Raw genomic sequence first — 14,263 nt, 5'->3', positions numbered from 1 at the left:
ATTCTTATTGAGAGAGAGAGAGAGACCTCCAGGAAGGCAGGGACTCATTGAGGGAGGCCACATACTTGTTCTTGAATTCATTCACGCTGCTTGCACAAACAACATCTGATGGCAATCCTTCCAGTAATGAACCACTTTATGAGAGAAAAGTGTAAATCTCACCCCTTCTTAGTGTCATTCATTCTCAGCTTCCAAGGATGCTCTCTTGTCCTTTCTCCAACCCTCCATAAAGTGGAAAATGCCATCAACTCAAATTCTGTATGTCCCTTTCAGAAATTTGTAAGTCTCAATCATATCACCCCTCTTTCTCCTGTTTGCTAGTGTCTGCAGTCTACAATTTCTCAATCTGTCTTCATAATTAGTATTCCACAATCCTGATATCATTTTTAACACTCTTTTGCACTCTCTCTCTCTCTCTCTCTCCACTGTATCATAATCACAACAGAAACCAGGAGACCAGACCTGCACACTGTAGTCCAAATGAGGTCTTATCAAGGCCTTGTTAAAAAGCAAAACAACCTCCTTATATTTAAACGTCAACGTTCATTTCAACATTGCAATTATCTTTGGAGTGATATTTACAATCTTCTACATGATCCCTGAACTTCAATTTCCTGTCTGCTAAAACTCCAAGATATCTAGCCTCATTACTTCAAGCATAGTCCCACCAAAGTGCATGGCTTTACATTTATTAATATTGAAAGTATAGCCATGTCCACAATTACTACATATTCCAATCATTCTGCATATCAGCTGCATTTCTATTACCCTACCTATCTTTCCATTATCATCAAATAGCTGTGTATCACCTGTCAAATCCTTCCCAATTCCCAGTGTGTACCATAAGGATTGATCCTTGTGGTATACACTGGTTATTTTAAATTTTGCAGACCCGCATCCCCTGTATACTACTTTTTGATATCTGTCAGTCAGCCATCCTCTTATCCATGCTGATGTTTTGTAATCCAAACCCATATTTTCCAATTTATGCAAGTCTTCCATGCTGTATTCTGTCAAAAACCTTAGCAAAATCCAAAAGTATCATGGTGTATCCATTCCCCTTGTCTAGTTGAATAGTAACATTATTATAGAATGTAAGCAAAGGTGCTGAAACATGACCTTCCCTTAGTAAATGCATGTTGTTCATTGCAAAGTAGAGATTCTCTGTCAACCCATTTATGAATATGAGCCCTAACCAACTTTTCCAAAATATTCACCACCACTCCTGAGATACTGATTGATTGATAGTTTGATATATTGGTCTTTGCACCACCCTTATGCAATGGAATTACCATACTTTCTTTCCACTCCTGCAGAATCTTCCCTGTTGTGAGACTTAAATTATATAGCCTGGTTAAAAGAATTGCCAGTTCTGCTGAACACTCATTTAGCACCCATGCTGATATCCCATCAGCCCCTATTTCTGAATTCTTATTCAGTTTGTGCAACAGTTTTAACACCTCATCCTCATACACCTGGATTTCTTCATCCAGTGAAGAGATAGCAGTGAGCTCAATGTTGCATACACAGGGTTGATAGCTTTTAGCAAAATGGACACTCATTAGTTGAACAACCTCTTCTGCATCTGTCATCCTCATATCATCTGCATTCAGTCTAGTTCTTCTTTCATATTAATTTTTCTTTTGCCTGCAGCATATCGATAGAATTCTTTGGGAGTTATCTTTAGCTTGCAGAGCCAGTTTCTTTTCATACTCAGACTTAGCTTTCCATACAACAGTTGACTCTTCTGGCTTGCTGCTTATAATTTTCATAACAGACATCATCATTATTCACACGATATTCCTTCCACATCATCCTTTTCTTACGAATCTCTTGCTTGATAAGATTACACATCCATTTGACTCCTACCCAATTTATTCTTCAAACTCTAGTGACACATTCTAATATTTGCATCATTTAAGTACTGTAATTTTTAAATACTTCCCATGCATTGTTGATATTCTTCCCACCCAGCAACCGATATTGTTGCGGTGAACTCGGTAAACTCTTCAGTTGGTCATAATTTCCTGCTTTGTAGTTCAGCATGTAACCTTTTCAGAATGGAACATTTGTTTCTGATACTACCCCTTTGTTTCTGATACTCCTAGCATTTGTGTTCGGACATCATAAGCTACCTGCATGTTCTTTTGTATACTTTTGGCCATAGTCTGCATGACACAGTTGGACAATTTGCAGATCTCTGTTCTTCTCTAACTTTGTCTTCGTCTTCAACTTTGTCTTCATCTGGTTCAGAGCCATCAAATGTGCGCAAAAATGTCTGCATGTATAAAGCAGAAATCGTTCTCTCGTAATCATTTCCATGATGAAGCCCATTCCCATCATTAACACAGTTACATAACATTGTCGGTCTTACACACACCCACACATATTCTCACCATTCCTCCCATTATAAGTTAGTTTCCCTGACTATTCCACTCCTTCTACACAGCCTATGTATCAAATTGTTTGCCATCATAGCCCTTCTTCTTAATTCATTTTTATCATATTGAGGTAATATGCTTATGATTTTCACTTTCTTACTCTTCACTATAGCTTCTTCCATCAACCCTTTCACGTCCTTTCTCATACTGAACTTATTGCTAGTTAAATCAGTATTATCTACTAAACAGATTTAAACTCTTATTTTACAGAAATAAAATGCAATTAAGTTTATTTAATTTCTGTTTTTTAAATTCTGTTATTTCATCCATAATTATTAAATAAAAGTGGCTTTTAAGAATCATTCCCTTTGTTGGATAACTTTCTCTATAGAAAATTTCTATATTTGTATTGCAGTTTTTTCATGTACATACATTTTTGTGTATATAATATATATTTGTGTGTGTGTATATAGAAAAGCTTCTAAATCAATGAAAGCCCAAACTTGAACTTTTCAAGCTAGTTAGGGCCTTAAAACAAGCAGCGTTCTGATCTCATACTGTGCATTGAAATTCATCAGTCACTAAAACATTCACAAACATCCATGGTTGCATGAGATTCAAACCAAACTCTGGAGGGTGTGGATTTGAAGCCAGAGGGTGGAATCATTATCCACTTAGCTTACCAGGTCAACATTGATTATTCCAGTCTTACATTTTATGAGCTAGCTCTCCTTCTGAGGTGATTGGACAACATGTAACCTGCATCACTTTTCTTTGAATTTGTCAAGGGTTAAGTACCTGGAATAAAGTTGAAATTATTAGCTTGTTCATGTAATTTTTTAAAAGTTTTAATTAAATAATTTTTGCAAATGCTTCTAGATTGCATTTTGTTGGAATTATAACTAGAAAAAGCCAATTTTTTCACAGGACAAAACAACATGAATGAATAAAGATTTGATAAATCGATAAGTATAGTGAGTTTGCAGTAGCTGAACCGAAAAATTGCTGCTTGATATCTCCACGTGCTTGTGGAGATATCTCATTAAGCAGATTTATTAGAAATATTGCATGCCTGAGAAATCAGATTAAACATATGTTTAATGTTTCAGCTGAATCATTAATGATGAAACAGCGATCAAAAATATTATAGAGCAATGCAATCAGGAGTAAGTCATCAGTACTTGAGGTGGAATGTCTGAGACATGACTAGAAAGACAACTGTAGTAGGTGATATTCCATCAGAAATGTTCATTAAAAGTTATACAGAGGCTGTACTGCATAATTCAAAAGCTTGAATTCTGAAATACAGCTGTCATTGTACCCATCTATGAAAAAAACAAAAATAAAACAATATGAGAATTACAGAGTAATCTACTTATTGAATGTCTGAATAAGATTTATGCAAACATATCTGAGAAGAGGCTAAGAAAAATTGTGAAAGAGAGAGACTTGGGGAAGAACAAGCTGGACTCATGCCAAATGAGAGTTGTTAAGACCAGATTTTTACTTGATGACAAATGGTTGAGAAATTATGGAAATATGACAAGGATTTGTATTTTAAGTTTTGTAGATCTAGAAAAGACAAATCATGAAAACAGACAGGTATGCAGAAAGCTCATTGGAGAGTCTAGAGGACAAGTAAAATATTTCGGCTATTCATTTTTTGTGAAGGTAAATTAAGTTGTAAGGCAGATTTTGAATAAAAACGTCATGTTTGTTTTCGCTCATTGACTAGTATTTGTACATCATAATTAAAATCCAATACTTTATTATATGAGGTTTGGAGAGATGAAGCAGTGAATCATAGCATAGGGTCACTCTGGATATCTCGCTTCTGTGATGGTTGGACAAGTATTAATTAAAGGTGATCCAAGAAGTATTAAAATATCAACAGCTTCCAGTGTCAACTTGGTTGTTATTATCATACTTCTGGAAGATATGTGCAAAAACACAATGAAATTGCAAGTGGCCAAGTGGTTAGTTTTTCTGCTCTTCAACCAACAGTCTGTGAGTTAGAATCCTGCCATGGGCATACACGTTCGTGATTCTTAGGTGGGATTATGTAAAATATATATATAAAATTAATAAAAATAGAAAAAATATCCTTAGCCTACATGTGGTATGAATGCACTATAGCTTTATAGCAAAACTTTCGTGGGTGAGAGCTACAACAAACAAACAACAACAAAAAAAAAACAGCTCAACTACATGTTTACAGGATTTTGATTGAAAATTTGAAGAAAAGTCACTGTTAAGTAAGTTCTACATTATCTGACAGAAGACAAGCAACTAGCTTACAAAAGGGTTTATAGAAGAATTTTCTGCATCATTATGAGAATGAAGTCAAACAGCAATTTTTTAACAGAATTGTTGTCATAGGTGAAACATGAATATAAGATTTTGAACCAGAACTGAAAAGTCTCAGGCCATTGACCTAGATAACTGTTGAAGGCCTGCTGCTACTTGTATTATTTTTAATGTTCTCTGACCTTCACAGAAGCAACATGTCTAGCATAACACTGTGCTGCAGTCTATTGCACCATCTCTACATCCTTTATATAAAGCACTGTGAACTTCACTATGGATACATCCCAAAAAAGTCTCAAATTGGATGCATGAATGCTGGTTATTGTGTGATATACCTAACCTTAATCAGATTCTTCGTCTAATTTGAAGTCTTATTTTGTGTAACAAGAATACCATAAACAAGCACAGGACATTTTTATGACAGTATTTGAAGTAGTTATCTTGTAACTCATAAACTTCATAGCCCAGTCATGAGAATGGTAGGAATTGCTCTTTGGTTGCAAAGACTTGGGTTGAATCCCATCTCAGATGCAAGGAATCTTTTATAAAGATTTTTCTTAAAGAGAACTTAATTTAGCATATCTCATGTAAGTAGTTGATTTTCATCCTGCAAACCAAGCAGGGAACATATTCGTATAAGAGATAATGTATGGTCTTCATAGCCTTAGTGCTTCAGCTGTAATTACATTCCAATCAGATATGTACAGAAACTCAAGAAATTCTCTTTGCTTCTATCTTTTAATGTGAATCCTATCCATGAAAATTTGTAAACTAGTAGTAGTAGTACCATAGGTATACCATAATACAGAAATCCTACTCTAAAGATGAAATGGACTTTTGCAAGCCACTTCAGGCCTACAATAACCGCTTAACAAGCATCAGTGCCCATAGCATGATTTGAACCAACCATCACCTGTTGGTTGAAGAATGAAGGTGCTATCCTCTTGGCCAACCAAACTGGCATCACATACTTCCAGTCAATATTCCCATAATTAATATCTATTGAGATTGCCTTCTTTTGACTTGTACAGTCAATTTGTGTAACCTGTCATGGCATTGTTTCCTATGTTCTCTAACAACATACCATGATATAACTTGTCTTTTTACCTCCTCACATCAAACAGCCTCAAAGTCATTAGATACATTGCTGTTTTGCCTCCACTTGAAGTGAGCATAATTCTTTTGCTATTATTAAACAGTTCTCTCCCCCCCTCTCTCTCTCTCTTCTTTTGTCCTTCCTTTAATCCTGTCACTTCTGTTCTCCCTAATTTATCACATATAGTTAATCAAGTTTCACATATGTCATTAATCCTTGAGTAAATAGACCCAGCAATAGTACTACCTTCATCACCCTAATTAGCATATTTCTTGTGAATTACGAACATAGCATCAAATTGGTTCTGTATATACTGCCAAAGGAAGCGTCATTAAAAAGTGTACCCTTTTGGAGTAGCTGGAGATGAGATGAGCACATTATTTAGTGTAAGAAACTGGGAAACATTTTTAATTGAAATACTTGAATTTTTGAAATTCATTGAGCATGTTAATTAGTAAAGAAAAATATTCAGCAGAAGTTGTTTTTATGAAATATGCTTATAAAGTGATTGATTGCATAATAATCTTTGGCTTATACTCATATAGTTATAGAATAATTCAAATGCTGCAGTTTTTTTTTTTTTTTAAATGTTTATTTCTTTTTAAATGTTTATTTCTTTTTAAATTTTGTTTTTAAAGAAAGCCTTATGAGGGATAGCAAATAATTTTGCTACTTCGAAATATGGAGAAAAATATGGTGATTTTGTAGTGAGACCCAGGTAAATATTTTCATTAATTTTCTTTCAGTACACCAGATATGGTTTTATAAAGACATTTCTTCTTATGTCCATTTCTTAAGAACTCTTGATCTATTAATTAAAATGTTATCCGAATAGCATTTTAATTAATGGATCAAGGGGTATGTCACTTTTGAACCATTGATTTAACATGATTGTCATCTGATCAAGTAAAAGAAAACTGAATTTTCAGGTCACTGACACTAACATACAGTATCCATATCCTGATATTTTCTCCTTTGTTGTACTGTGTTGCATGATTTAGTAAAATACTGTTTATGCTTCATTGTATTTATCTCTGAAATGTTGAATTATTTAATTTTTTTCATCATGTCATACACTGGTGTCAAAACCTAAGGATGAACACTATTTCTGAAGATTACAGCAAATTCAGACAAATCAGCTAGTGACAATTTTCATAACTGACAATTTTGAGTAGCAAGCAGGTACTGAAGTTGAAAGTTTATTTTTCACTTGGTTAGAGCAGATTCAGACAAATCAGCTAGTGACAATTTTCATAACTGACAATTTTGAGTAGCAAGCAGGTACTGAAGTTGAAAGTTTATTTTTCACTTGGTTAGACTATAGTAAATTTAGTTTAATCCTTTATCCAAGTGTGAGCAAACAAAGTTTGCACCTGAAAGTATCTTCAGGACTGGGGTAAGGTGGTACAACACCAGGCAACTCGTTGCAAAGGTGGAGCAAGATAACATCACTCCTATCTCAGTATCTCCCATAATGCAAAACACATCTCCTTGCGGATATGTATAATGTTATGCATTAAGGGAAGGGCCACTACCCAGACTAGTTTCAACTTTTATTGAGGTCTCTTCAGTGGGAGCCAGGCCCAAGTGGAGATACCAGACAGAGGCATTAGCAAGGTCATCTCTACCTATAGGAGTTGCCAAACTGTGTGCCACCTTTTTATTAAATTACTCTGGATTTAGAGAAAGATGTTGAAAGTTTATTTTTCACTTGGTTAGACTATAGTAAATTTAGTTTAATCCTTTATCCAAGTGTGAGCAAACAAAGTTTGCACCTGAAAGTATCTTCAGGACTGGGGTAAGGTGGTACAACACTGGGCAACTCGTTGCAAAGGTGGAGCAAGATAACATCACTCCTATCTCAGTATCTCCCATAATGCAACACCTTACCCCAGTCCTGAAGATACTTTCAGGCACAAACTTTGTTTGCTCACACTTGGATAAAGGATTAAACTAAATTTACTATAGTCTAACCAAGTGAAAAATAAACTTTAAACATCTTTCTCTAAATCCAGAGTAATTTAATAAAAAGGTGGCACACCGTTTGGCAACTCCTATAGGTAAAGATGACCTTGCTAATGCTTCTGTCTGGTATCTCCACTTGGGCCTGGCTCCCACTGAAGAGACCTGTTTGCAGCGCCCCGAGAGAAAGCTCCATGTTCCAGTCCTTCTTCAAACCTGTTCCAGCGGATTCCAGCAACAGTTTAGGTGAACCGAAAAGAGAGCTCCGATTGAAGGTCGTGCCTTGGTAAGATTCCTTTGTTTTTTTTTTTTTTTTTTTTTTTTTTTTTTTTTTTTTTTTTAGGCCTATACACGGCATTCTGCTACTTTATAGGAAAGGAATAGACTATCCTTGGAAAGTCTTCTTCCTTTCTTTGTTTAAGTAATGTCTTCGGTTTTGCCGAGGGTAAGAACCCTCGGGTTCGAAATTGATGCTAATATTGAGAAGCGGACGTTTGCGACGACTATAATTAACTATGTTGGGGCCGACAACATTTCTGGCTTTACCCCTTACGGGGGGGAAGGTTTCAAGTTGTATGTACTAACGTTGCAACTAGAGAAAAATTACTGACAGGAGTCGAGTGCCAGGGATAAGTTTTTCATCCTTTCGTGGTAGGAAGTCTTTCCAAAAGTGTAAGAATAGATCGCTTCCCACTAGAATATCTCGAAGAAGACACTGACATCATAACTAAAGTCTTCTCGAAATGGGGAGCCGTGCGTGATATAAAAATTGGCACAGACGCTGACTTCCCTCAGTGGAAGTCAGGTGAAGTCACCTTTTCCATCATGATGAAGGCAGAAATTCCGAATTTCGTCAAGATAGGATCGGCCAGGGTAATGGTCAGCTACCCTGGCGTAAAGCGACAGTGTTTTAAGTGCGGTGCTCTCACGCATCTCGGGGCTCAGTGCCCGAAAATGAAATGCAGGAACTGCCTGACAGCGGGCCATACATTGCAGAATTGCCAGTCGGCCTGCTTAAAATGTGGTAACACAGACCATAAAGTGGACACCTGTCCAAGTAGAAACCATGCAGAAAGAGTGGGAGGTACTATTACGCCCAACACTGCAACACCGGAAAACAATATCAGTGGCATGGAGCAGAACGACTTCCCAACCCTGGAGGCTGCACATGAAAGGGCAGCAACAAAGAATCACACCGCCACATCGCAAAAGGAAGTAACAGAGAAACCGACAGACAAAATTGTAGAAGCAGCCAGGAAAGACACAAAGCATGAGAAGCCAGCCAACGACCAAACCACCACCACAGAAAATAAACAGAAATACCAGCAGGAAGGTCCTATCATGGTAGTTGAAGAAATAACAGAAGAAGAAACAGTAGAAATGGAAATTCATAGCGAAGAAACCACACAAAAAAGGCCTGGCAGCCCTGAAGAAGGGAATGTAAAAAAACCAAAACCAGGGAGTCCGGGCATAGCTGAACCTGGAAAGGTAATAGCAGAACCCACAAAGTACCCTTATGCAAAAGCCAATGCGACAATACTACATCTACTAAAAGACTTCCCCGAGGAAGAGAAGGCTTTACGAAATGGTATAGAAGCATTCGGGGATATCCTACTTATCCTCACAGGGAAAAACGGGCCTAAAGTGGTAAGCGCAGAGTGGAACGATATGTTTGTTGAAGACATAGACGAAATCACTCCAGAACAAATCGAAGAATTTATTGATGCAAAGGATGACGCAGGAGCAGCATTGTACAGAGGCCTAGGAATGTTAAACTACTCCCGCGGAGAAAAGTTAGCAGATCACATCCTCAAAACCCACAACAACAGAAAGCAGGAGGATGTAAGCCTTGCTTAACAGGCAGACAAGTCAGTAGATTCGTCGTACTGAGCGACCAGACTCGGGGGGGGGGGGGAAACCCTTTTTCTCTTTCCATTTCACATTAGAATTTTTGTTATGAAAAGGTATTTGTCTATTCCACAGGAGGGGGTACCCTGAGAACCTGGGCTGCGAAGGCCTACATCGAGGCGGTGCAGCTCCTTGTGAGCTGCATCACTCAGGCCAGGCTCTTCCCCCGCTCTTCTGGTCATTCAGTTTGAAATTCCGAAATTCACCTAGTTTCTTATTTCTTTGGTTCTGTCTTACAAATTGTTATATGTACGTTTTAATGTTATTTACCAGTTTCCTTTTTCATGTGTTGCTTCTTTCATTTGTTTTTCCCCCGCTTTCCTCGGGCGGTCATCTGAAGAGGTGACCGACCGAGGAAAGCTGAAAAGAACGGATGGAGGGAGATAATGTCGGAGATCTGCTTGGTGCTGACATTTAAGTCAGGCCAAGTAGATCGACTGAGGCCTCCTTTAACTATCTACTACTATCCACTCTACCTTTCTCCTCCTCTCTCACTATCAAGCTGACTCTCAGCACAACTTTTTTAAATCTAAAGAGGCCAGTGATGAAAGGCATGAACTCCCATTCGACCTCAATAAAGGTCGAAACTAGTCTGGGTAGTGGCCCTTCCCTTAATGCATAACATTATACATATATCTGCAAGGAGATGTGTTTTGCATTATGGGAGACTGAGATAGCAGTGATGTTAGCTTGTTCCACCTTTGCAACGAGTTGCCCGATATTGTACCACCTTACCCCAGTCCTGAAGATACTTTCAGGCACAAACCTTGTTTGCTCACACTTAGATAAAGGATTAAACTAAATTTATGAAAGCAGGTACACATTCAAATTTTTGAATTGCTTGCAAAGTGGCCACAAAAGATTATTTTGTAAATCTATAGTACATTTTGTACTGTGGGTGGGTTAAGGATTTTGTTTTCTATTTTTATCAATTTTTTTATGTGTGTGTGTATGTATATATATATATATACAGGGTGTTCGGGATAAATTTGACAGTTTCGTAAGGAAAAAGAAAATCTTCTTTGTATCTATTAAATTTAATGAATTGACAAAAAAACATTACAGGCAGAGTTAATTACAATACTATCAACAAGATTTACTCAAAATAACCACCATTAGCATCGATCACAGCTTCAATTCTGCTTCGGAACCTCGAACAAGCTGATGCTACAGTCTCCCTGGGAAGGGCCGCAAAAACTGTTTTAATTTTATCCATTAACTGGGCTTTTGTATTACTGGAAGTGCGATTGGTGTCTTTTTCAACTGCGCCCCATACAAAATAATCCATGGGGTTAAGGTCTGGGGAGTTTGGAGGCCAAACATTTGGACTGGTGAAGTCGTAGAAATTTTCAGACAACCATTTTTGACTTTTCCCAGAGGTGTGGCAAGGGGCCGAATCCTGCTGCCATACATACGGCCTACAATTGGCTACCCTTGTTATCCAGGGCTTGACTACAGTTAGCAACTCCACGAACAAAGCCCGAATTCCAATGCCAGGGTTCTTCAACACCTGTTCCTGCAGATTTGCGAGGAATTCTGCTGTACGAACGCAATCAGATCGTCTGCTAGGGATCTTTCTTCTTGCTACATCCTCGTAGTCACCATTGCAAGTCTCTAGTTCATGCCTGATTGTTTTTACTGTATTCAGGGAGCATTGGGCAGCAGTCGTAATATCCTTATTTTGATGGCGGGCACGAATCATCATGATACAAGTTATTCTCTTCCATGATTCAGGTGGGTTCCAGCTATCCATCCTTTCTGACATCTTGTATATGAATGAAGAAGGGTCCAAACTTTTAAATGAAGAGAAGTGTGTGTTAATACATGTAACTTACGGAAAAATATAATTAATTATAAATATGTCAAATTTATCCCGAACACCCTGTATATATATATGTATGTATATATATTTTTTTTTTTTTTAAAATTTTTTTTTTCCATTTATTTTTTTACATAGTCTGGTCTCTGCTCTAGAGACCAAACATGGACTTTTTCAAGCCACTTCAGGCCTCAAATAAGCGGGGCAGTGGTCTTACACCAGGCGATGACATTCATCTTCCACCTAAATACAATCACAAACATCCATACCCATAGTGGGATTCGAACCCACAGCCTGTTGATTGGAGACTGGGTATACTAACCACTCTGCCATTTAATATAATAAATTTAGTTTAATCCTTTATCCAAGTGTGAGCAAACAAAGTTTGCGCCTGAAAATATCTTCAGGACTGGGGTACGGTAGTACCAATTAATGCATAACATTATACATATCTGCAAGGAGATGTATTTTGCATTATGGGAGATACTGGGATAGGAGTGATGGGAGCTTGCTCCACCTTTGCTATGAGTTGCCCGGTGTTGTACTACCGTACCCCAGTCCTGCAGATATTTTCAGGCGCAAACTCTGTTTGCTCACACTTGGATAAAGGATTAAACTAAATTTATTATAGTCTAACCAAGTGAAAAATAAACTTTCAACATTCAATAACCACTCTGCCATCCAGGCTGGCAATCTGATCACTTCCCTAATTTTACTCAGAACTCTTTCATGTTTGATCTCTAGCCTTTGATCAACTGTTTTATTTCTAACCAACTCTCATATCCATAAGTTAAAAATTGGTTTGAACACTGTTTTGTATATTGCAAGTTGGGTATTTGGGCTAATTTTTTTCTTATTCCATATACATTTATTCTGCTAGCTTTTCACCAGATGAGCATTTCCACCATACAAAATGTTTTACTTTTCTATAGTTTTCTTTCTCCATTGATAATTTTCCATGTTCTTACCTATTTTCATGGTGGTTTCTTTTTATTACTGATAAAATTTTTTATGACAGCAGTTATTCAACTTAGTTAAAGATACCTGAAGATTTAAACTGGATTTATTTAAGAGTGAGACATTATCTCCATGCAGCAAAGAGCTGAGTTGAATATCTCCAATTTTGATATGAGGTTTAATTCACTTCCCTTCCTTCATAATGTGATCCACATAGACGATGAATAGCACAGAAAATAGCATGTATATAACTTAGTGGTATTCTGAATGTGGTCTATGTGGCTTCTTGGGTTCAACTATAAAAATGAATAAGCAAGCTTTTTTTTTTTTTTTTTTGTAATGTGGCTTTTAATGCACCTTGTCGTGTATTTCAAATATTTTTTATTTACAGCTTAACTCCTGTTTCGTCCATCCAACCATTCTCATAAACATGGACAAAAACGTTTCTTGGAATTTTGATCTTTGGCATTGTTTTTCTTTTAAAAATTATCATAGGTTTTAATTTAGTACCATCAGCCATACAAGCAAGTACAACTGTGAAACTGCTTTGTTTTTAAAGAAATAGTTTTACTTCCTTTCAATTCTACTGTTCTATTCCTGATCATGTCAAACATAACTGGAGTTTCATCCATATTTCCGATTTGAGACAATAAATATTTTTTTGCTTTATTTTAGCAATTATAAATCTTTGAAAACTTAATAACTTATCATCCAAATCCTTTGGCAGCTTCTGTGGGATTTTTGTTTTTAGTCGAAGCACTAAATTTTTCCTTTCCATAAACTGGCTACACCAACTCACTGTAGCTTTGAAGTTTTCACTGTCCTTTTTGTTTGCTTTGCCCCACTTCAAAGCAAATAAACGAGTATTATTTCTCGTTATAATGAGTCCATTTTGGCTATTTTCTCGAACCCAATCTGCAACATTATTTTCCAGAATAGGCCACTTACAAATTCCTTTCCATAATATGCACTTATTTTTTGGCATTTTCATTATTAAAGTTTCATTTTTTTCTCCAATCACGAACTAGTTTTTCGTTTATTCTGAACTGATGTGCAGCAATACTTTAGTTCACTATTGGTCAACTGGTCAATACGAAAAAGACATTTTTCGAGTCGACTTATATGATGAGTATACTATAAAAACTCAAATAAACTCAAAAAAATTCCAATATCGACTTATACACCAGGTCGACTTGTACGTCGGAATATATGGTGTATATATATATAAAGACAAAATATATCTCCAATAAAGACCAAAACATTGTGATCTTGTTTGGTTTGATATCCCACACCAAAATTAACTGACTATACATGTCACATAAGGAAATGAAGAATTTAATATAACTCACTAATATTTCATGATGAGTATCATGAAATATTAGTGGGTAATATGTTATGTATTATGTAATAATTCCATGCAGCATTCTGTCAAATGGCTTTGAAGTCCAGCAGTATCATGGTGTAGTCATTTCCTTGATCCAATTCTGCTGTCACCTTATTATAAAATGTGAAAAAATTACCCAGGCAGGACTTACCTTTTACAAAGCCATGCTGTTCCCTATAGAGTATCGTATTCGTATCCACCCATTCCTGAATTTAACTTTTAACCAACTTTTCCAATACTTTAACTACAACTCCAGAGATACTAGTTGGTCTGTAATTTCCTACTTCTGTCTTGGAGCTACCTTTATGTAATGGAACTATTTTACCCTCTTTCCACCTCCTTGGAACCTTGCCATAGCTGAGACTTAGATTAAACAACTTCGTCAGAGGCACTGCCAGTTCACCTGCACATTCTCATATCACGAGCTGACATACCATCCATGCTACTTC

General features: G+C 36.8%; 1 protein-coding gene across 6 annotated transcripts in view; it reads left to right on the top strand.

Annotated features, from left to right (window-relative positions):
* Positions 1-14,263, top strand: part of LOC150098998 (uncharacterized) — a 110,988-nt gene that overhangs the window by 37,212 nt on the left and 59,513 nt on the right. For 5 of the 6 annotated variants that reach the window (XM_090405330.1, XM_090405332.1, XM_090405331.1 and 2 more), the window contains one exon: positions 6,423-6,502. The gene's annotated coding sequence lies outside the window, so the exon portion shown is untranslated. Of the gene's footprint in view, positions 1-6,422; positions 6,503-7,896; positions 8,033-14,263 lie in introns of those variants that run through there. The other variant, XM_090405336.1, reaches the window with a different exon arrangement.

This window comes from Typopeltis vanoorti, chromosome 15 (assembly GCF_054136105.1).
Source record: "Typopeltis vanoorti isolate ZY-2024b chromosome 15, IOZ_Tvanoo_1.0, whole genome shotgun sequence".
Lineage (NCBI taxonomy): Eukaryota > Metazoa > Arthropoda > Arachnida > Uropygi > Thelyphonidae > Typopeltis > Typopeltis vanoorti.
Note: the sequence above shows the minus strand (reverse complement) of the source record. Positions and strands in the feature narration are given on the sequence as shown.